Genomic DNA, 22,772 nt, shown 5'->3' with positions numbered 1-22,772 from the left:
GGCAATACATTGATTGATTGCCCATTATTGGCTAATTAAATTACTGTTTTAATGAAAGGCGGACATTATGCAATTAGTTGCCAGGTGTGCTATCTTGGGTGACCAATGAGACTATACACCAATACCTGAAAAGATTTATCACTTTTTCGTATATTAAACTGTTAAAAAGACACATCATTTGGAACAGTTTTGTGGATATTGATGGATACATTCCTCAAACAAGGTAATGGCCTGATATTGTTCCTATAACTTTAATCTGTTTTAATTTTAATATATGCATTTTGTTTTTATTCATTTGTCGTAGCATTCAACAGAATCATTGTTTTCGCCGTGAAGTGTAATGAGACAGACAACATACACTAGGCTGTGTGCGCGAATTATGATTCACATTGGCAAACTATAAAATGTCTAGATATTACAGTTCTGTTATAAATTCACTATAAGTATCAGCAGATCGTCAGCTTTTTATTTAGTTTCAAAATGCATAAAATTATGATAATAAACTAATTAGGATTATAAGACCAAATATAAAGACGCACATTGACTAGTATCTACATACTGGTGAGTGGACATTAACCATGTGAATGTAGCAAGAAATTTATCGCGCAGTATTGTGACTTTCGACCCCCACCTCGCTTCCGTGGAAGAAATCGTTATGTTATAAGTTGTGTCATGCAAAATCCTTTTGGTTATGATTCCAATACATATTTAACTACGAGTAGAAAGTAGTTTTGATTTTCTAACTTGATGAAAACAAACTATAATCTCATTAATTCTAAACAGACTTTACGATTTTCAAAAATGGCGGCGCCCTGTCGGGAACATCCGCCAGTCTGTGGATAAATGCTATTTAGGTTTGTTTTCACCGAGTTACAAAATCAAAACTGCTTTCTACTGGTAGTAAAATATGTATTTTATTGATGGCCAATAGGATTTTGCATGACATAGCGTATAACATAACAATTTCTCTCCTGGCAGCGAGGTGGGTGTCAACATAATACTACTTACAATATTATTGTTACTTCGACCACAACCTCACTTCCGAGGAAGAAATCGTTATGTTACAAGTTGTGTTATGGAAAATCTTTATGGTCATCAATCATATACATATTTTACTATAACTAGTAAGTAGTTTTGATTCTTTAACTTCCGTGAAGCGATCTGAACACAAGTAAGATATCGTTTCAGGCTTCCACAACGCTCGCTTCGCACTCACAAACATAACCCATTTACCACGAACTGCGGGTCCTGTGGAAATCTGTGCATGGGGACACCATCGCCCGACCCCTAGGATCAATTGACGACAAAGCAACGATTCGGCATGTCGTCGTTCATGTCGAGAAATCATCAAAATGATGAGCGTGCTACACACTTTCTATACAACTAACTGAAAATCGTTCCTCATATGACGTCACTGCAGTGCTCTGGCGACAGAGTTACGTAACCTGTCTGTGGTTTCGTTGGCGGGCGAGAGGAAGCAGGCGACTTTTTGGCCACTTTTAATCGCTCGGTATTAATTAACCACAAGTTTTTAAAGAATAAATTTGGTGTTCCGCATAAGACTAACCACAAATCTTTCATATGTAATGGTTAAAGAGTAACAAAACAAAGTTTAGTGGTTCTTTAAGGAATCAGCGGGCCGCTCCTTTCTGTAACTAGAGGGCGGTTTCATCATAATTCCTTCCATTTTATCTATAATACTATGATCTATTCATCATTGTCAGATTTAGTCTGTGTGCACATAATAAACGTGTGTAGTTTGGAAAGGGAACTACTTTTTCTGGCGATGGTGTAAGTTGAAGGAGTGATATGATTAACCTTTGACCTAGAGGAACTTTGACCTGGTTTAAATAATGAATTTCTTTCACGAAAAACAGCGTAAAACGAGTTGAATTAGAATGGGGATAACTGTACTGTGTTTGACGAATTGGGGACGTATACCGGTGGTTATATAGCCGCAAATTTAACGTTATATCGGCTCCGCTTGCGCGTCGCCGATATAACTAAATTGCGCGTCGCCGATATAACTAAATTTGCGGCTATAGAACCACCGGTATACGTCCCCAATTCGTCAAACACAGTACAGTTATCCCCTAATTATCAGTTCTGTTGTTGTGACGTCATGCTCCATAATGACGTCATAAATCTTGTTTCATGATCTAACAGTGTTGGGTCAACAGCTTACGCGTTGCCGATATAACTAAATTTGCGGCTATATAACCACCGGTATACATCCCCAGAATCAGAAATTTTTCAGCTATATGAAAATAATCGAGTCTGGACCAGACAATCCAGTGATCAACATCATGAGCATCGGTTTACGCAAATGGGAACCGATGACATGTGTCAACTAAGTCAGCGACCCTGACCACCCGATCCCGTTAGTCGCCTCTAATGACAAGCATGGGTTACTGAAGACTAATAAGTTACAGACAGCTGCTATATTTGGGGAATATTGCTGAGTGCGGCGTTAAACAAACAAAGAAAAACTCTGTTCGCGTTCTGTTGGAATTGAGTACATAGCATTCAGAGTAGGAATCATGCCAAAACCCGGTTCAAGCCGCGCGAACCTATTCACTTTTTTTTTCAGAGAATCGTTTGAACTCCGTTTTTTTTTAACTCCGGGGTTTTTTCATCGCGTTATTTTTCAACTTTATAAGTTGCATTTTTTTTATAATTTGTTACTGTAAGTCCACACCAAAAGGTATCAGAATCGGCAAAGTTGTGTTTTGCGTTGCATGTAAGCTTTAACCATCTCCTTATTTATGACAATTGTCTCTAATCTGTCTGGAGGTGATAAATTCATGTGTAACATGATCTGGATCGTAGAGAAGGAGATTAATGAATATTTACACTTTCATGCGGTTTCCAGGGTGGTGTTCATGCTCATTCGCAGTTCAAATATCTGATGACGTTTGTACACGGATAAAGCGTTGTGACAGACACCAAATGACGTTGAGACTCTCTTTATCACAGCAAATTATTCCTTCTACGGTTACACAGAAAGCGTTATGTTGGCCCACTGCTCATCCAAGTTGACGATACAACTTGGCATACACTTGTACTCAGAAACCATATCGCTGACTGTCAACGAGATATGTGATATGTTAAAGCTACACAATGCCGTTTAGTGGAAACATTCCACCGAATATATTATTTGAAACTTTGTAACCGTATAGAACTCATCTCTAACCATTGAATTTTCAATCCGACATGAGAAAACAAAAAGCTTCTTATCTCATATTTCCCGGCAGCTGTGAAAATCTAAACCCTGACGACAATCAGTCTGATGCTTCCACACTCAACAAACTCCGGTCAGCTTCATCTTCTTTAGGGGAGTTGGGGTAGCCTAGTGGTGAAAGCGTTCGCTCATCACGCCGAAGACCCGGGTTCGATTCCTCATATGGGTACATTGTGTGAAGCCCATTTCTAGTGTCCGCCGCCGTGACATTGATGGAATAAAGAAAACTTGTTCGCTAAGAACGCCACCCAGTTGAGTTTCTTTTCCACAAGCAGAGCTCACTGTTATTCCAGAGATGTCATCACGTTTGTCTGTTCAGTGCGGATATTCTCAGGACAAAATTACAGTTTTGAGAGGCATTACTTATGGGCGTTTTTATGCCGTTAACGTTAGACCAAACGATCGTTTTGGGGTGCCTCAGTAATGGCGCGGGGTGATCATCACTGTGATCAACTTTACCTGTTATTCAAAGACATGCCACTGGGCAGTACTACCGTGACAACATCCCGTGGGTACACGTGGTGCCACATGCTCACCGACGTGGATTCGCGTTTCTTTTGGAACTGAGTATATGGAATTCAGAGTAAGAAGTATACCAAAACTGAACAATCTTGTTATTTATGACATTTGTCTGTAATCTGTCTGGAGGTGATTAATTCATGTGTAACATGATCTGGAAAGTAAGAAGGAGATTAATGAGTATTTACTTTCACATGACGTTTTCCGGGGTTGTGTTCATGCTAATTCAAATAAATATCATGACATTTGCATACAGATGAAACGTTGTGACAGACACAAAATGGCCCCGAGACACTATCTATCACAAGAAATTATTCCTTCTATGGGTAATACAGAAATATTATTGCTTGGTCACTGCACATCCGAGTTTATTTAATGCATAATTTAATCATCTGGAATATATTTGTACTATAAAAGAACACCGATGCACTGTCAACGAGATATGTGATATGTTGAAGCTACACAGTGCACTTTAGTGGACACATTCCATCAAATATCTAATTTGAAACATATACCTTTTGTTTGTCTCGCATAATATAGCTTCGGCTTCGGGTGCGATGATGACAAACTATATGTTAAAGTTGATGCCAAGATTAACATCTGCTCAACGTCAAGAAGCTATTGGAATGGTTCGAGCAAGAATGAGTCAACAACAGGTGGCAGCACATTTCCAATGCCATCGTAACACGATATCTGCATTGATTAGGCGTCATCGAAACAGTAATGACGTCCCCGACGTAACGACGCCAAGACAGGATAGATGGATTCGGGTGACTCATCTCATACACAGGTTCCAGACGGCAGTGACCACGTCCCAAACCATTCCCCAGGCCTTCAATGCTCATTTGGTAGCCTCTGTGCGTCGTCGATGCACTGCTGTGCTTGACGCGCATGATGGTCATACCCCGTTATTGACCTTTGTGACATCCTCATGTGACCACCTACTCGATTTTGAACTTCTGACGTCATCGTTACGGATTTTGTTCATATTCTTTTGACATTTTGTTGTAGTCCGATACTTCAGCTTATAAAGTGTCTCTATCATTTCGTCTTTTCTGTGTTGTATTCTAATTCTGAAGGAATTTTCTGTGTGCACAGTTTCTTTATGTAGCTAGTATACTTGTACTCAGAAACCATATCGCTGACTGTCAACGAGATATGTGAATGTTAAAGCTACACAATGCCGTTTAGTGGAAACATTCCACCGAATATATTATTTGAAACTTTGTAACCGTATAGAACCCATCTCTAACCATTGAATTTTCAATCCGACATGAGAAAACAAAAAAGCTTTCTTATCTCATATTTCCCGGCAGCTGTGAAAATCTAAACCCTGACGACATTCAGTCTGATGCTTCCACACTCAACAAACTCCGGTCAGCTTCATCTTCTTTAGGGGAGTTGGGGTAGCCTAGTGGTGAAAGCGTTCGCTCGTCACGCCGAAGACCCGGGTTCGATTCCTCATATGGGTACATTGTGTGAAGCCCATTTCTAGTGTCTGCCGCCGTGATATTGATGGAATAAAGAAAACTTGTTCGCTAAGAACGCCACCCAGTTGAGTTCCTATCCACAAGCAGAGCTCACTGTTATTCCAGAGATGTCATCACGTTTGTCTGTTCAGTGCGGATATTCTCAGGACAAAATTACAGTTTTGAGAGGTATTACTTATGGGCGTTTTTATGCCGTTAACGTTAGACCAAACGATCGTTTTGGGGTGCCTCAGTAATGGCGCGGGGTGATGATCACTGTGATCAACTTTACCTGTTATTCAAAGGCATGCCACTGGGCAGTACTACCGTGACAACATCCCGTGGGTACACGTGGTGCCACATGCTCACCGACGTGGATTCGCGTTTCTTTTGGAACTGAGTATATGGAATTCAGAGTAAGAAGTATACCAAAACTGAACAATCTTGTTATTTATGACATTTGTCTGTAATCTGTCTGGAGGTGATTAATTCATGTGTAACATGATCTGGAAAGTAAGAAGGAGATTAATGAGTATTTACTTTCACATGACGTTTTCCGGGGTTGTGTTCATGCTAATTCAAATAAATATCATGACATTTGCATACAGATGAAACGTTGTGACAGACACAAAATGGCCCCGAGACACTATCTATCACAAGAAATTATTCCTTCTATGGGTAATACAGAAATATTATTGCTTGGTCACTGCACATCCGAGTTTATTTAATGCATAATTTAATCATCTGGAATATATTTGTACTATAAAAGAACACCGATGCACTGTCAACGAGATATGTGATATGTTGAAGCTACACAGTGCACTTTAGTGGACACATTCCATCAAATATCTAATTTGAAACATATACCTTTTGTTTGTCTCGCATAATATAGCCTCTTACGACAAACATAGTTGCCTTTTGTGGCAAGCATGGGTTGCCGAAGACCTATTCCACCCCGGATCTTCACGGGTCCCCGAGACAGTGAATGAGTGAGTGAGTGAATTTAGTTTACACTGCACTCGGCAATATTGCAGCTATATGGTGGCGGTCTGTAAAACATCAAGACTGGACCAGACAATCCAGGGATCAACAGCATGAGCATCAATATGCGCAATTGGGAACCGATGACATATGTCGACCAAGCCAGCCAGCCTGACCACCCGATCCGGTTAATCGCCTCATACGACCTGCATGGGTTACTGAAGATCATTCCTAACCCAGATCTTCACGAGTACCCGAGACAGTGAAACATTATATAATTTAATGCCCAGGCCACAATAATATTAAAGTTAAGAAGTGCAGTACTTGAAGAAGGAAGGCTGTTTTTCTCTCTCATTGCTCTTTTCGGGCCCAATCATATACTTTTCAAAAAAAGAAACTTGACGTGCTGTTTTGGAGTTAATTTAATGAGTGCATATAACTGATTCAAACATGACATCATTGCTCAATTACAGTGAAATCATCACTTTACAAATTTCCAAAACATGATTTTTCAGAAAGTGTCAGAGTAAAATGGCAGTATCTGGTGTGACCACCATGAGCATCTATAACAGCTTGGCAGCGAATGCTGTCTTGAGGAATGTTTTGATATTCTTGCTGAAGTGGTACGTGCAGTTCATGTATTGTCTGATGTGGCGGATTACGCTGACGCACGCGTTGATCAAGAGTATCCCATAGATGTTCAATGGGGGAAAAATCGGGAGATCGAGAAGGCCGTGGTAACACCTGAACGTTGTTTTGCTGGAGGAAGTCCTGGCATACACGTGCAACGTGAGGTCGAGCATTGTCATGCTGGAAAGATCCACACGTTGACGTTGATGAAGGCAACGATGTGACGTTGCAAAATCTCGTCTATTTAGCGAACCCCATTCAATGCACCTGCCACGTGCACAAGAGCTGTCCGGCCATTATGATAGATAACTGCCCACACCATGACACCTGCACCACCAAATCTATCGACCCCCTGTACACAGTTATTGGCGTAACGTTCGTTCCGACGTCTGTATACACGCGAACGTCCATCAGAACGTCTGAGAAGGAACAGAGCCTCATATGAGAACAAAATTGTCCTCCATCTTGCCCGCGGCCATCTCAGTCGTTGTCTGCACCATTGTAGACGTTCAGCCCGCTGACGTTGTGTCAAGACGTCGAACTGGTCTTCTGGCAAAAAGTCCGGCTTCTCGTAGCCGATTGCGCACTGTCTGGTCGGAGATTCGGCACAGTCCAGGCTGTTGGGTTGCTGTGGATGTTGCGGTCGTGGTGCGTGAACGAAGATGTCTCAAATGGAAGTAGCGATCCTGGGTGGCGATGATAACTCTAGGTCGACCTGACCTGGGTCTGTCATTAACACTCCCAGTATTGTTGTATCGGGCCATAGGTTTGAGATGGTCTGTCTGGACACGCCGAAGTGCCCTGCCACCTCATGCTGCAATGCCCGTCCTTGTAAACGGCCGATGGCGTTGTGTCGTTGAGGTTCTGTCAGTCTTTTCATTCTTTTGTCGTCTAAAGTGGCTTAAGGCAATGCATGTGGAGGAGTACCGTTTTTGAAGCATACAGTCATACACCGAAGACTCGGGTTCAGTCCCCCACATGGGTACCATGCCTGAAGCCCATTACTAGTGTCCCCCGCGGTGATGTTGCTGGAATATTGCTAAAAGCGGCGTAAAGCTAAATTCACTCACACATTCATTAAAAATATACTATACCTTGAAGCAGATTGGTTAATGTTCTCATTTGCATTACTCACTTTGTTCTTTGATTGTCATTTGAAGTGTAATGACAAATAGGCCTTTAAAGGTCAAATCGCCCTAAACCCAAATACCATGCCACCACCAAGGCCCTCCGCCCCTCCCACATAAAACGAAATAGCTTCGCACGACTCCAGATCAAAGTGACCCTGGCTATTACTCGCCGCCTTGAGTCCGGGAGTACACGCAACCTGCTAACTATTGTGCCCTGATTACTCTACATTTGTTAAAAGTGCCACCTTGAGATAGTCAAAGATCACACACAGGCTGAGTGTATGCGGTGACGAAATCAATTACAGCGCCAACATCAAAGCCACAACTCACAACCTGTTTTGTCGCTAGTCACCTTGAATGTAATGATGCAGATTAACACACTATAAGCTTAATAGGTTGTCCATGGTCGATGATGAGTTGTACTTGGTCGGGTCGTGTCAAGATGTGGTGAATCGCTCTTGAATTAACCCGTTTTCACCATCGTCAGTAATGGAAGATACAAACGACGAGCCTTTCGTAATGCCAGGTAGTTGTCTCCCTTTCACGGAGACATCACTATCGAACTCGAGATTACTTGTCCGAGCAAATGAGTTACGTTTTGCGCAACTTTGACCAGTTTTCCTGTAAAATGTGGTCAGGGGCACCAATTAAGCATAGGGGGCAGTAAGTTAGCCTAGTGGTTAAAGCGTTCGGTCGTCACGGGGACGACTCGGGTTCGATTCTCCACATGGGTACAATGTTTGAAGTCCATTTCTGGTATCATCCGCCGTAATATAAGTCATACGAAGTGAGTGAGTCAGTGAGTGAGTTTAGTTTTACGCCGACTCAGCAATATTCCATCTGTACGGCGGCGGTCTGTAAATAATCGAGCCTGGACCAGACCACAGTACTATATATAGTACTAGGATAGGGTCTATATACCTATATGTCTTTCTAAGGCTGTTTCCAAGCGTGACACGCCCCTGTGGACCAGACAATCCAGTGATCAACAGCATGAGCATCGATCTACGCAATTGGGAACCGATGATAACCGAGCTGTAAACCAAGTCAGCGAGCCTGACCACCTGATCCCGTTAGTCGCTCTTACGACAAGCATGGGTTACTGAAGACCAGTTCTTACCCGGATCTTCACGGGTCACACGAACTGAGAGAACAGACAAGAACAATGGAGGTTTGGAAGTACGGCTATTACAATGACGCTTTTAACTGGTGAATATAACGAACTGTCCCGGTCACTCACTGTATAGTTTAGTCGAAAGCTACGGCTATAGCGAACTAAAGTTCCCGCCTGGAATCCCCATAGGGTGCATGCAATATCAAGGCATGCGATCCATAATATATACGATATCCACTCGTGCAGTTAATAACATGCGATATGATGCCATGCAGTTTATAACATAATGATATTTAGTTATGCAGTTTCACAGGCGATATCAAAACATGCGATTAATAACATACGATACAACGCCATACAGTTTATAACATGTAATGTTGGGTCATGCGGTTTATAACATACGATTTTAAAATATGCAATTATTAACATACGATTTCATAACATGCCCTATCAGGTTATAGAGTTAATAATATACATTAAGTTATGTAGTTTATAACACATATCAAGCCATGTATTAAGTTACATAGTAAAAACATATAATATCAAAATAATTACTAGCATACGATATTAAGTTTATAACATGTGACATTATGTCATGATATAATGAGCCTCCAAGCTCTATGCAAAGTCCATTGTTGGATTCTGACTAATAAGCCTTTGTTTATGAAATAATGACAACACTTGGCGTTCGCGAAAACGTAACACACGGGCACCCCACACAAACACAAACCTGTCATTGTTTACCAGACAGTTCACGGGAACATATGACTCAAGTAAATAGATGGAACTGCATCAGACATTATAATGACAAATTTGGAAATGTCAAACACACGTCTACCTAATAATTTCTTGAAAGCTTTACTATGGATCAGAAATGTCGCAATCCTGATCAAACATATTTTCAGCAAGAGATGTACTACGCCGTTTGAAATCTTTCTTGAAAGAGGAAATTCGATGATGCTTCAAAAGTTTTGAAATGTCGACAACAATCGGCTGGAGCTGTTGGAACTATTGCTGGACATTAAGGGAAAGTGGAGGAACAAAACTAACGCCTCTCTCTACTGTCTGTGGAATGAAGAACATCATCTGAAGACCTTTAGGAACAGTTTCGAGTTCATTCCATGGCGTACCACCACTTTCTTCCATTAGCCAGCAGTGATCGTCCAAGCATAAGTACAGACACCCAACCCTGCTTCTATGATCTTGTAATGATTTTTGTTGCATTTATGTAGTACTATTACCGGGATCTTTCGTTTCGATTTTTCTCAGTGCTGATGATTTATACTTTTACCATCTCCCTAATGATGCAATAATGGCGGAGTAAAATCTCCCATGGAACCTACAGAAAAATCGATTGATTGGCTACAAATAGGAATTATTAATTGGGAATTAATCTCGGATCCAATGCAGGGCGTATTCAGCAGGGAATTTATAGTGTTTAAATAGGCTATTTGTTCCCAGGGTAATTGGAGATTTCAAATGTCAATAGTCGGTTATGTCCCCTTAGAAAGAGCTCTTCCATGTTGGAGACTGTACTTCGTCGTTCTGTAGCGTCGGGTGTACTTTTACACTGTAGATATCTACACAGAGGAAGGGGCACAGTGTTACATTGTGTAGATATCTACAGACAGAGGAAGGGATACAGTGTTACATTGTAGATATCTACAGACAGAGGAAGGGGCACAGTATTACATAGCAAATATCTACACACAGAGGAAGGGGCATAGTGTTACATTGTAGATATCCACACAGAGGAAGGGGTACAGTGTTACATTGTAGATATCTACACAGAGGAAGGGGCACAGTGTTACATTGTAGATATCTACACAGAGGAAGGGGCACAGTGTTACATTGTAGATATCTACACAGAGGAAGGGGTACAGTGTTACATTGTAGATATCTACACAGAGGAAGGGGCACAGTGTTACATTGTAGATATCTACAGACAGAGGAAGGGGCACAGTTTTACATTGTGTAGATATCTACAGAGGAAGAGGCACAGTGTTACATTGTGTAGATATCTACAGACAGAGTAAGAGGCACAGTGTTACATTGTAGATATCTACACAGAGGAAGGGGCACAGTGTTACATTGCGTAGATATCTACAGAGGAAGAGGCACAGTGTTACATTGTAGATATCCACACAGAGGAAGGGGCACATTGTTACATTGTAGATATCTACAGACAGACTGACTGAGTTTAGTTTTACGCCACTTTAAGCAATATTCCAGCAATATCACGGCGGGGGACACCAGAAATGGGCTTCACACATTGTGCCCATGTGGGGATTCGAACCCGGGTCTTCGGCGTGACGAGCCAACGCTTTAACCATTAGGCTACCCCACCGCCCCCTACAGACAGAGGAAGGGGCACAGTGTTACATTGTAGATATCTACAAAGGAAGAGGCACAGTGTTACATTGTAGATATCCACACAGAGGAAGGGGCATATTGTTACATTGTAGATATCTACAAACAGAGGAAGGGGCACAGTGTTACATTGTGTAGATATCTACAGACAGAGGAAGGGATACAGTGTTACATTGTAGATATCTACAGACAGAGGAAGGGGCACAGTGTTACATTGTGTAGATATCTACAGACAGAGGAAGGGATACAGTGGTACATTGTAGATATCTACAGACAGAGGAAGGGGCACAGTGTTACATTGTGTAGATATCTACAGACAGAGGAAGGGATACAGTGTTACATTGTAGATATCTACAGACAGGGGAAGGGGCACAGTGTTACATTGTGTAGATATCTACAGACAGAGGAAGGGGCACAGTGTTACATTGTGTAGATATCTACAGACAGAGGAAGGGATACAGTGTTACATTGTAGATATCTACAGACAGAGGAATGGGCACATTGTTACATTGTGTAAATATCTACAGAGTAAGGGGCACAGTGTTAGATTGTGTAGATATCTACAAAGAGGAAAGGGGACAGTGTTACATTGTAGATATCTACACAGACTTATACCTGCAATTATCTACAGTGTGTAAAATTTATTGCGATTTACAGCGGCGTGCATGTCTGAGTGCGTGCGTGCGTGCGTGAGCGCGTGCGTATATCTGCTTGTCGTGATCCGCATATATATAGAGGTGTATCTGCGTACGCATATGTGTGCTTGCAGTGATCCCAACTTTATACCCGTATAGAGATCATTGCCCATATGTAGCCACGCGTGAAGTACTTGTAGTGATCCGGGATTATGCCAGTTTTACAGTGTTATCTCGCTAAGATACCGTACAATGTTTGAATACCCGAATCAGATGACGGGCCGACCAGTCCTTGATACAGATAGCGTAAAGGAGCACAGTTATCAGGCGGGGATCCAACCCCGAACTTCCAGTCTCCCGGCTGACGATCTGTCCACTAGACCAAGAAGTCAGTTAAAGTTAAGAGCGTTCAAAGAGTTAAAGTCTCCGAGGTTTAACTGGCGGCGTAAAGATGCAGATTAACTACATGTACTACACGTGTCGGACATGACGGTGAGACGTTTGCTTCTTTAGAATTTGATTTCCGCTTCTGCCCAATATTCTCTTTGCACAATTTCGAGTCTTGTAATTCTTTCCACCCAGCCTGTAAACAAATCTCGAAAAAAGCGCCATATGAAATTAACATTTTTTTTGTCCTTAAAAAAATCGCAACCCAAGCAGCTTGTTTCTATCAATGTAATTTTCTTTTTGTCACACTTGCAATATATCATTACGTATTTCATCAATTTGGATCAGTATGTACGCTTGAAGAGGGTTCTAACGGGATCGGGTTGTGAGGCTCGCTGATTTGGTTGATGGATGTAATTATGTTCCAGTTGCGTAGATCGATGAGCATGATATTAACATAGTCTGGCTCAGATTTGATTATTTACCGACATATAGACAGAATATTACCATTTAACAACAAACAAACCAGCAAAAAGTACGAAAAAACTCTGTAAAACCATGTATGGGCCATTGAAGGACATGTTAACTCACTTTGTGATTCAAGCTTCATATAACAGTTCTTTTATACACCTGAGTCTGCTTTCACTGAATCATAGTCTATCAGTTTCTGCTTGAACCTTTTTAGTTTTCCAGGTTGCCTAGCAACCGTGTTGAAACGATACATTTATGATCATTTACTTCAAGAGAATTGATTTTCACCTCCAGGTCTAACAAGAATTCTCGAACTGTCCGCAGTAGGTCTCTCGTGGTGGTACGTCTTCTTTCACTGATGCCGCAGATCGTTTTACCCGCTGTCGTTATCTGTCATTGTGTCGTTGTGGCCTCTGACGTTGCAGTTTGTACATATTGCCCTGTCACCCCGTGAACTCGGCGAGAGCAGGAACGTCACTGGCATGACGTCTACTATAATGGCATTCCATCTTGGCGGTACTCTCTGCCTGTCAGCGCGTCTCGGGGGAAATCTCAAACGTGCTCTTGGCATAATTGCCGAATCTCACTTCTCTGATTAAGCTGTCTTCCCACGGATGATAAGCATCGTAGTCTCTATCATTTCAGAGTTTTCTGGGTCATAAAATTCTGTTTGAGTGTTATTTCTGCTTTGGCACAGTGTCAGGCAACAGGTGGTTAATAACACGAACACCGTCGACTTCCGATGACTGGCTATAAGCCATGTCTCAGAGTGAGTTTGGATTTACGCTGCTTTTAGCAATATTTCAGCAATATCAATGCTGGGAACACCAGAAAAGGGCTTCACACATTGTACCCATGTGGGAAATCGTAAGTGGGTCTTCAGCCTGACGAGCGAACGGCTTAGCCACTAGGATACCCCACCATCCCCCATGTCTCAGAGCTTGGAGAGACGATTTCAGTCTATCCCAAGAAGAGAGTCACGGGATATTCTAACCCAGATTCAATCGGACATAAGTTAAGAGAAACTGGTATAACGTCTTGACACATGTCATCGGTTCCCAGTTGCGCAGATCGTTGCTCATGCTGTTGATCACTGGATTGTCTGGTCCAGACTCGATTATTTACATACCGCCGCCATATAGCTGGAATATTGCTGAATGTGGCGTAAAACTAAACGCACTCACTAGCAGTCACGGTCAAGAACTTTTCGCATAAACTGATGTACGTCAGAGCACGCATGCGCGTGTGCGTGGTCGTATCTACTCGCCCACCGGTTTCCGGATTGATCGTGCTATCTTACCGACACATAATACCCTAGTGTACAATGGATATCCCGAACACACTACTCCTTTTAAAACATATTGAAGTGTTAGTCAGTGAGTAAGGTCTTACGCCGCTTGTACCAATATTCCAGCGCAAAATCATGACGGGAGACACCAGAAATAGGCTTCACACATGGTACCCACACATGGAATCGAACCCAGTTATTCGCCGGGACGAGCGAATGCGTTAACCATTGGACTACCCCACCACAGCCACACTAAAGTCTTCAGTCTGAACCATCCAGATACTATACTGGACAAAAATAGTTAGGGATATATGTCAATTATGAAATTATGAATAATATATATTCATTGACACTGATAAAATATAAATCATGAAAATACCAATATCCCTATTTTGTCCAGTATATTTCTACCCAGTTAACAACTACCTTTTAACAATAACAACGTGTTACTCGAAATCACGTGTTTGAATGTTACGCGTACAGGCTCACCCTTTTCCTAAAAGATGCGTCCGCATTTTTTCATGCTTTCTCCGAGAAGGTCCTCCCTTGTTTTACCCAGTGGATACAGGGGTTAGACAGATACTTGCAGGCAACAGTTTTGAGATGTTGTAGTTTTCAGTTTCTCAAAATCAAAATGATATTTTTACAGAATACAACAATGTAGACCTATTTTTCTATTGATAAGCGTCAGTGCAATTGGTCTTTTGGATATGATATAACTAACCTAAGATATCTTCAGTTAAAAAGCCAGTCATACAGATGATACTTTCATTGTTCAGTTTAATTGCTAATTGTTCATGACATGGTGCTGATAGTCCATGACATGTTATTTAATGATTTCACAACTTAGTTTTGTCCCTAAATTTTGGAATCAACGGATAACAGAAAACACAATTTAGTGAATAAGTGGATGAGTGACTAGGTGGTGGATGAGTTAATGAGTGATTTAGTGGTTGAATAGTTGAGTGATTTAGTGATTGAATAGTTGAGTGATTTAGTGATTGAATAGTTGAGTGATTTACTGATTGAATAGTTGAGTGGTTTAGTGATTGAATAGTTGAGTGATTGAATAGTTGAGTGATTGAATAGCTGAGTGATTGAATAGTTGAGTGATTGAATAGTTGAGTGATTTAGTGATTGAATAGTTGAGTGATTTAGTGATTGAATAGTTGAGTGATTTAGTGATTGAATAGTTGAGTGATTGAATAGTTGAGTGATTTAGTGATTGAATAGTTGAGTGATTTAGTGATTGAATAGTTGAGTGATTTAGTGATTGAATAGTTGAGTGATTTAGTGATTGAATAGTTGAGTGATTCAGTGATTGAATAGTTGAGTGATTGAATAGTTGAGTGATTTAGTGATTGGATAGTTGAGTGATTTAGTGATTGAATAGTTGAGTGATTGAATAGTTGAGTGATTTAGTGATTGAATAGTTGAGTGATTGAATAGTTGAGTGATTTAGTGATTGGATAGTTGAGTGATTGAATAGTTGAGTGATTTAGTGAATGAACAGTTGAGTGATTGAATAGTTGAGTGATTTAGTGGTTGAGCAGTTGAGTGATTTAGTGGTTGAATGATTTAGTGGTTGAGCAGTTGAGCGCTTTAGTGGTTGAGTGATTTAGTGGTTGAGCAGTTAAGTGATTTAGTGGTTGAGTGATTTAGTGGTTGAGCAGTTAAGTGATATAGTTGTTGATTGATTTAGTAGTTGAGTGGTTGATTTAGTGGTTGAGCAGTGTTAAGTGATTGATTTAGTAGTTGTTAAGTGATTTAGTGGTTGAGCAGTTAAGTGATTTAGTGGTTGAATGATTTTGTGGTTGAGCAGTTAAGTGATTTAGTGGTTAGTGGTTGCAAGTGATTTAGTGGTTGAGCAGTTAGTGAAGTGATTTAGTGGTTGAATGATTTAGTGGTTGAGTTGATTTTAGCGGTTGAGCAGTTAAGTGATATAGTGGTTGAATGATTTAGTGGTTGAGTGATTTAGTGTTTAGTGGTTGAGCAGTTAAGTGATATAGTGGTTGAGTGATTTAGTTAATGAGCATTTGACTGATTTAGTGGTTGAGTGATTTAGTAAATGTGAATAAGTGGATGAGTGACTAGGTGGTGGATGAGTTAATGAGTGGTTTAGTGATTGAATAGTTGAGTGATTGAATAGTTGAGTGATTTAGTGATTGAATAGTTGAGTGATTTACTGATTGAATAGTTGAGTGATTGAATAGTTGAGTGATTTAGTGATTGAATAGTTGAGTGATTGAATAGTTGAGTGATTTAGTGATGGAATAGTTGAATGATTTAGTGGTTGAGCAGTTAAGGGATATAGTGGTTGAGTGATTTAGTGGTTGAGCAGTTGAGTGATATAGTGGTTGAGTGATTTAGTGGTTGAGCAGTTAAGTGATATAGTGGTTGAATGATTTAGTGGTTGAGCAGTTGATATAGCAGTTGAGTGATGTTTTAGTGGTTGATTGATTTAGTGGTTGAGCAGTTAAGTGATTTAGTGGTTGAGTGATTTAGTGGTTGAGCAGTTAAGTGATTTAGTGGTTGAATGATTGATTTAGTGGTTGAGCAGTTGAATGATTTAGTGGTTGAATAATGATTTAGTGGTTGAGCAGTTAAGTGATTTAGTGGTTGAGTGATTTAGTGGTTGAGCAGTTAAGTGATATAGTGGTTGAGTGATTTAGTGGTTGAGCAGTTAAGTGATATAGTGGTTGAATAATGTAGTGGTTGAGCAGTTGAGTGATTTAGTGGTTGAGTGATTTAGTGGTTGACCAGTTGGGTGATGTAGTAGTTGAGTGATTTAGTGGTTGAGTGATTTAGTGGTTGAGCAGTTCAGTGATATAGTGGTTGAGTGATTTAGTTAATGAGCATTTGACTGATTTAGTGGTTGAGTGATTTAGTAAATGTGAATAAGTGGATGAGTGACTAGGTGGTGGATGAGTTAATGAGTGGTTTAGTGATTGAATAGTTGAGTGATTGAATAGTTGAGTGATTTAGTGATTGAATAGTTGAGTGATTTACTGATTGAATAGTTGAGTGATTGAATAGTTGAGTGATTTAGTGATTGAATAGTTGAGTGATTGAATAGTTGAGTGATTTAGTGATGGAATAGTTGAATGATTTAGTGGTTGAGCAGTTAAGGGATATAGTGGTTGAGTGATTTAGTGGTTGAGCAGTTGAGTGATATAGTGGTTGAGTGATTTAGTGGTTGAGCAGTTAAGTGATATAGTGGTTGAATGATTTAGTGGTTGAGCAGTTGGGTGATGTAGTGGTTGATTGATTTAGTGGTTGAGCAGTTAAGTGATTTAGTGGTTGAGTGATTTAGTGGTTGAGCAGTTAAGTGATATAGTGGTTAAATGATTTAGTGGTTGAGCAGTTAAGTGATTTAGTGGTTGAGTGATTTAGTGGTTGAGCAGTTAAGTGATATAGTGGTTGAGTGATTTAGTGGTTGAGCAGTTAAGTGATATAGTGGTTGAGTGATTTAGTTAATGAGCATTTGACTGATTTAGTGGTTGAGTGATTTAGTAAATGTGAATAAGTGGATGAGTGACTAGGTGGTGGATGAGTTAATATAGTGGTTTAGTGATTGAATAGTTGCAGTTGATTGATATAGTGATTTAGTGATTGAATAGTTAGTTGAAGTGATTTACTGATTGAATAGTGAGCAGTTGAGTGATTTAGTGGTTTAGTGATTGAGTGGTTGAGTGAGATTTAGATTGAATGGAATAGTTGAATGATTTAGTGGTTGAGCAGTTAAGTGATTTAGTGGTTGAGTGATTTAGTGGTTGAGCAGTTGAGTGATATAGTGGTTGAAGTGATTTAGTGGTTGAGCAGTTGAGTGATTTAGTGGTTTAGTTGAGTGATTTAGTGGTTGTTGAGTGATTTAGTGATTGAACAGTTGAGTGATTGAGATAGTGGTTGAGTTGATTTGATTTAGTGGTTGAGCAGTTAAGTGGTTGAGCAGTTGATTGATTTAGTGGTTGAGTGATTTAGTGGTTGAGCAGTTAAGTGATATAGTGGTTGAGTGATTTAGTGGTTGAGCAGTTGATATAAGTGATTTAGTGGTTGAGTGATTTAGTGGTTGAGCAGCAGTTAAGTGATATAGTGGTTGAATGATTTAGTGGTTGAGCAGTTAAGTGATTTAGTGGTTGAGTGATTTAGTGGTTGAGCAGTTAAGTGATATAGTGGTTGATTGATTTAGTGGTTGAGCAGTTAAGTGATTTAGTGGTTGATTGATTTAGTGGTTGAGCAGTTAAGTGATTTAGTGGTTGAGTGATTTAGTGGTTGAGCAGTTAAGTGATATAGTGGTTGAATGATTTAGTGGTTGAGCAGTTGAGTGATTTAGTGGTTGAGTGATTTAGTGGTTGAGCAGTTAAAAGTGATTTAGTGGTTGAGTGATTTAGTGGTTGAGCAGTTAAGTGATATAGTGGTTGAGTGATTTAGTGGTTTGAGCAGTGATGATAGTGGTTGTGATTTAGTGGTTGAGCAGTTGAGTGATTTAGTGGTTGATGATTTAGTAGTTGAAGTTGAGTGATGTGATGGTGGTTGGTAGTGGTTGAGTTTGAATTGAAGTTGTTGATTGAGCAGTTGAGTGATTTGAAGTGATTTGAGTGATTTAGTGATTGAATAGTTGAGTGATTTAGTAAATGTGAATAATTGAATAGTTGGAGTGATTTAGTTGATTGAAGCAGTGATTGAATAGTGATTTAGTGGTTGAGCAGATTTATAGTTGATTGAGTGGTTGAGTGATTTAGTGGTTGAGCAGTTAAGTGATATAGTGGTTGAGTGATTTAGTGGTTGAGCAGTTAAGTGATATAGTGGTTGATTGATTTAGTGGTTGAGCAGTTGAGTGATATAGTGGTTGAGTGATTTAGTGGTTGAGCAGTTAAGTGATTTAGTGGTTGAGTGATTTAGTGGTTGAGCAGTTAAGTGATATAGTGGTTGATTGATTTAGTGGTTGAGCAGTTAAGTGATTTAGTGGTTGAGTGATTTAGTGGTTGAGCAGTTAAGTGATTTAGTGGTTGAGTGATTTAGTGGTTGAGCAGTTAAGTGATTTAGTGGTTGAGTGAGTGGTTGAGCAGTTAAGTGATTTAGTGGTTGAGATTTAGTTAAGTTGATGATTTAGTGGTTGAGTGATTTAGTAGTGGTTGAGCAGTTAAGTGATTTAGTGGTTAAGTGATTTAGTGGTTGAGCAGTTAAGTGATTTAGTGGTTGAGTGATTTAGTGATTTTGAGCAGTTGAGTGATTTAGTGGTTGATTTAGTTTTAGAGCAGTTGAGTGATTTAGTGGTTGAGCAGTTAAGTGATATAGTGGTTGAATGATTTAGTGGTTGAGCAGTTGAGTGATATAGTGGTTGAATTATGTAGTGGTTGAGCAGTTGAGTGATTTAGTGGTTGAGTGATTTAGTGGTTGACCAGTTGGGTGATGTAGTGGTTGAGTGATTTAGTTAATGAGCATTTGACTGATTTAGTGGTTGAGTGATTTAGTAAATGTGAATAAGTGGATGAGTGACTAGGTGGTGGATGAGTTAATGAGTGGTTTAGTGATTGAATAGTTGAGTGATTGAATAGTTGAGTGATTTACTGATTGAATAGTTGATTGAATAGTTGAGTGATATAGTGATTGAATAGTTGAGTGATTGAATAGTTGAGTGATTTAGTGATGGAATAGTTGAATGATTTAGTGGTTGAGCAGTTGAGTGATATAGTGGTTGAGTGATTTAGTGGTTGAGCAGTTAAGTGATATAGTGGTTGAATGATTTAGTGGTTGAGCAGTTAAGTGATTTAGTGGTTGATTGATTTAGTGGTTGAGCAGTTAAGTGATTTAGTGGTTGAGTGATTTAGTGGTTGAGCAGTTAGTGGTTGATTTAGTGGTTGAATGATTTAGTGGTTGAGCAGTTAAAGGATTTAGTGGTTGAGTGATTTAGTGGTTGAGCAGTTAAGTGATATAGTGGTTGATTGATTTAGTGGTTGAGCAGTTGAGTGATTTAGTGGTTAAGTGATTTAGTTGTTGAGCAGTTGAGTGTTAAAGTGGTTGAGTGATTTAGTGGTTGAGCAGTTGAGTGATTTAGTGGTTGAGTGATTTAGTGGTTGAGCAGTTGATTGGTATAGTGGTTGATTGATTTAGTGGTTGAGCAGTTGAGTGATTTAGTGGTTGAGTGATTTAGTGGTTGAGCAGTTAAGTGATAAAGTGGTTGATTGATTTAGTGGTTGAGCAGTTGAGTGATTTAGTGGTTGAGTGATTTAGTGGTTGAGCAGTTAAGTGATATAGTGGTTGAATGATTTAGTGGTTGAGCAGTTAAGTGATTTAGTGGTTGAGTGATTTAGTGGTTGAGCAGTTAAGTGATTTAGTGGTTGAGTGATTTAGTGGTTGAGCAGTTAAGTGATATAGTGGTTGAATGATTTAGTGGTTGAGCAGTTGAGTGATTTAGTGGCTGAGTGGTTTATTGATTGAGTGATTGGGTGATCGAGTGATTGAGTGATTGAGTGGTTATTGATTGAATGGTATATCGATTGAACGATTGAGCGTTTGAGTGGTTTAGTGACTGGGTGTTTTAGTGGTTTGTTGATTGAGTGGTTCAGTAATTTAGTTATTGAATGATTGAGTGGTTGAGTGAATTAGTAAAAGAGTGGTTTAGCGATTTAGTGAAAGAATGATTAAGTAGGTGGGGGAGTGAGTGAACACGGCCGACATGAGTCACTGGTACCCACTGATTCTTATACCTTCAAACCGAGGCACGGCTGGACATCACAGTGTGTAACGAAACATCTGTTACAATTCCCGAAGTGTGAGCCCATTGTTCTATAGGTCGATTCCAAAGCAACTATGATATATTAATATATGAAGAGGGACAGAAATCGTACACGTGAATGTCTATGCAAAATATTTATCCTTATTTTGTTGAATATGTACTCAGAGAAAGTAAACCATAGTAGGATACGTCATTATAGCAAATGATGTCATGTGATATGTTTGTATATCAGGGGCGGTGGGGTAGTCTAGTTGTTAAAGCGTTGGCTCGTCACGCCGAAGACCAGGGTTCGAATCCCCACATGGGTACAATGAGTGAAGCCCATTCTGGTGTCCCCCGCCGTGATATTGCTGGAATATTGCTAAAAGCGGCGTAAAACCAAACTAAGTCAGTCAGTCAGTTGTATATCATGTCATGTTTCGAACAACTACGAGGTAATTCGAGGCACATTGTTACGTTTCTTGTGCATCTACTGTCAATATTCTCCAATATTCTTTGAAATAATTTGAACACATAGGATTGGTAGGTTGGTTTGTTGTTTAACGCTGATTCCATCCCGGATCTTCAGGCGTCGACCACATAGGAAGGCTGTAAAAGTGTACGCACGTATGTTTGCACGTCGAGGACATGCATGTTACTGGCACAGTGACATTCAATTAGTGACGACCCGTGAAGGTCCGGGTTAGAATATTGATCTTCAGTAACCCATGCTTGTCGTAAGAGGCGACTAACGTATCGGGTGGTCAGGCTCGCTGACTTGGTTGACACATGTCATCCGTTCCCAATTGCGCATATCGATGCTCCTGCTGTTGATCACTGGATTGTCTGGTCCAGACTCGATTATTTACAGACCGCCGCCATATAGCTGGAATATTGCTGAGTGCGGCGTAAAACTAAACTCACTCACTCACGCAATAAATGACAGATTATTTGTGGTTTACCGCCACGCCACACACAGCTATATTCCAGTGACAGTAATGGTTATGTCAACGCACATGCCGTCCCGCGTATGATCCCTGAAACCGTTCAATTTACCCCCAGGGTGGTGTGGGATGACTCTGACACTATATTGGGTTTATTGGACTTTTCAAAACGGCAAATGATTATACTGCCTCAGTGCCCCTATACAATATTTGAATAGGTATGTCGTTTCTGTTTATTTCTATTTTTTTTGAAAATCGACTGTATGCTATCTTGTAATCCTAGCTTGCTATGGTTTCTGTTAAAAGAGTGAGAGTGAATGAGTTTTGTTTCACGCCGCTTTTAACAATATTCCAGCAATATCATGGTAGACACCAGAAATGGGCTTCACACATTGTACCCATGTGGGGAATCGAACCAGGGTTTTTAGCGTGACGAGCGAACGTTTTAACCACTAGGCTACCCCACTGCCCTTCAGTTAATAGCATTTATCATCCAAAACTGTGTTCCACAGGAGATATCGCTTGTGTGAGATCAAACGATATCTCCTAGGAGATATCGTTTTGACAGTAGATTTTGTACAATGCCCTGACAATGTGATGACGTCATGTACTTGATGACGTCACAATGCTATGACATCGCTGCACTGCAAGTCTAATGGCAGTACCATGTTCAGAGATGTACATTTTTCATTGAAAATTAATGAAGAGTGATTTTGAATGATAAATAGAATCTCACCCTCGTGTCTTCTGATATCAAATATATCAACACTCGTTGATAAAGTAAAAATATCCTCGGCAAGCCTCGGATATTTGTAACTTTATCAACTCGTGTTGATATAATTGATATCAGAAGACACTTGGGTGAGATTCTCTAT

This window comes from Haliotis rubra, unplaced genomic scaffold, assembly GCF_003918875.1.
Source record: "Haliotis rubra isolate DU_JTF1 unplaced genomic scaffold, ASM391887v1 Scf22, whole genome shotgun sequence".
NCBI lineage: Eukaryota > Metazoa > Mollusca > Gastropoda > Lepetellida > Haliotidae > Haliotis > Haliotis rubra.
This window is presented reverse-complemented; position numbering follows the sequence as displayed.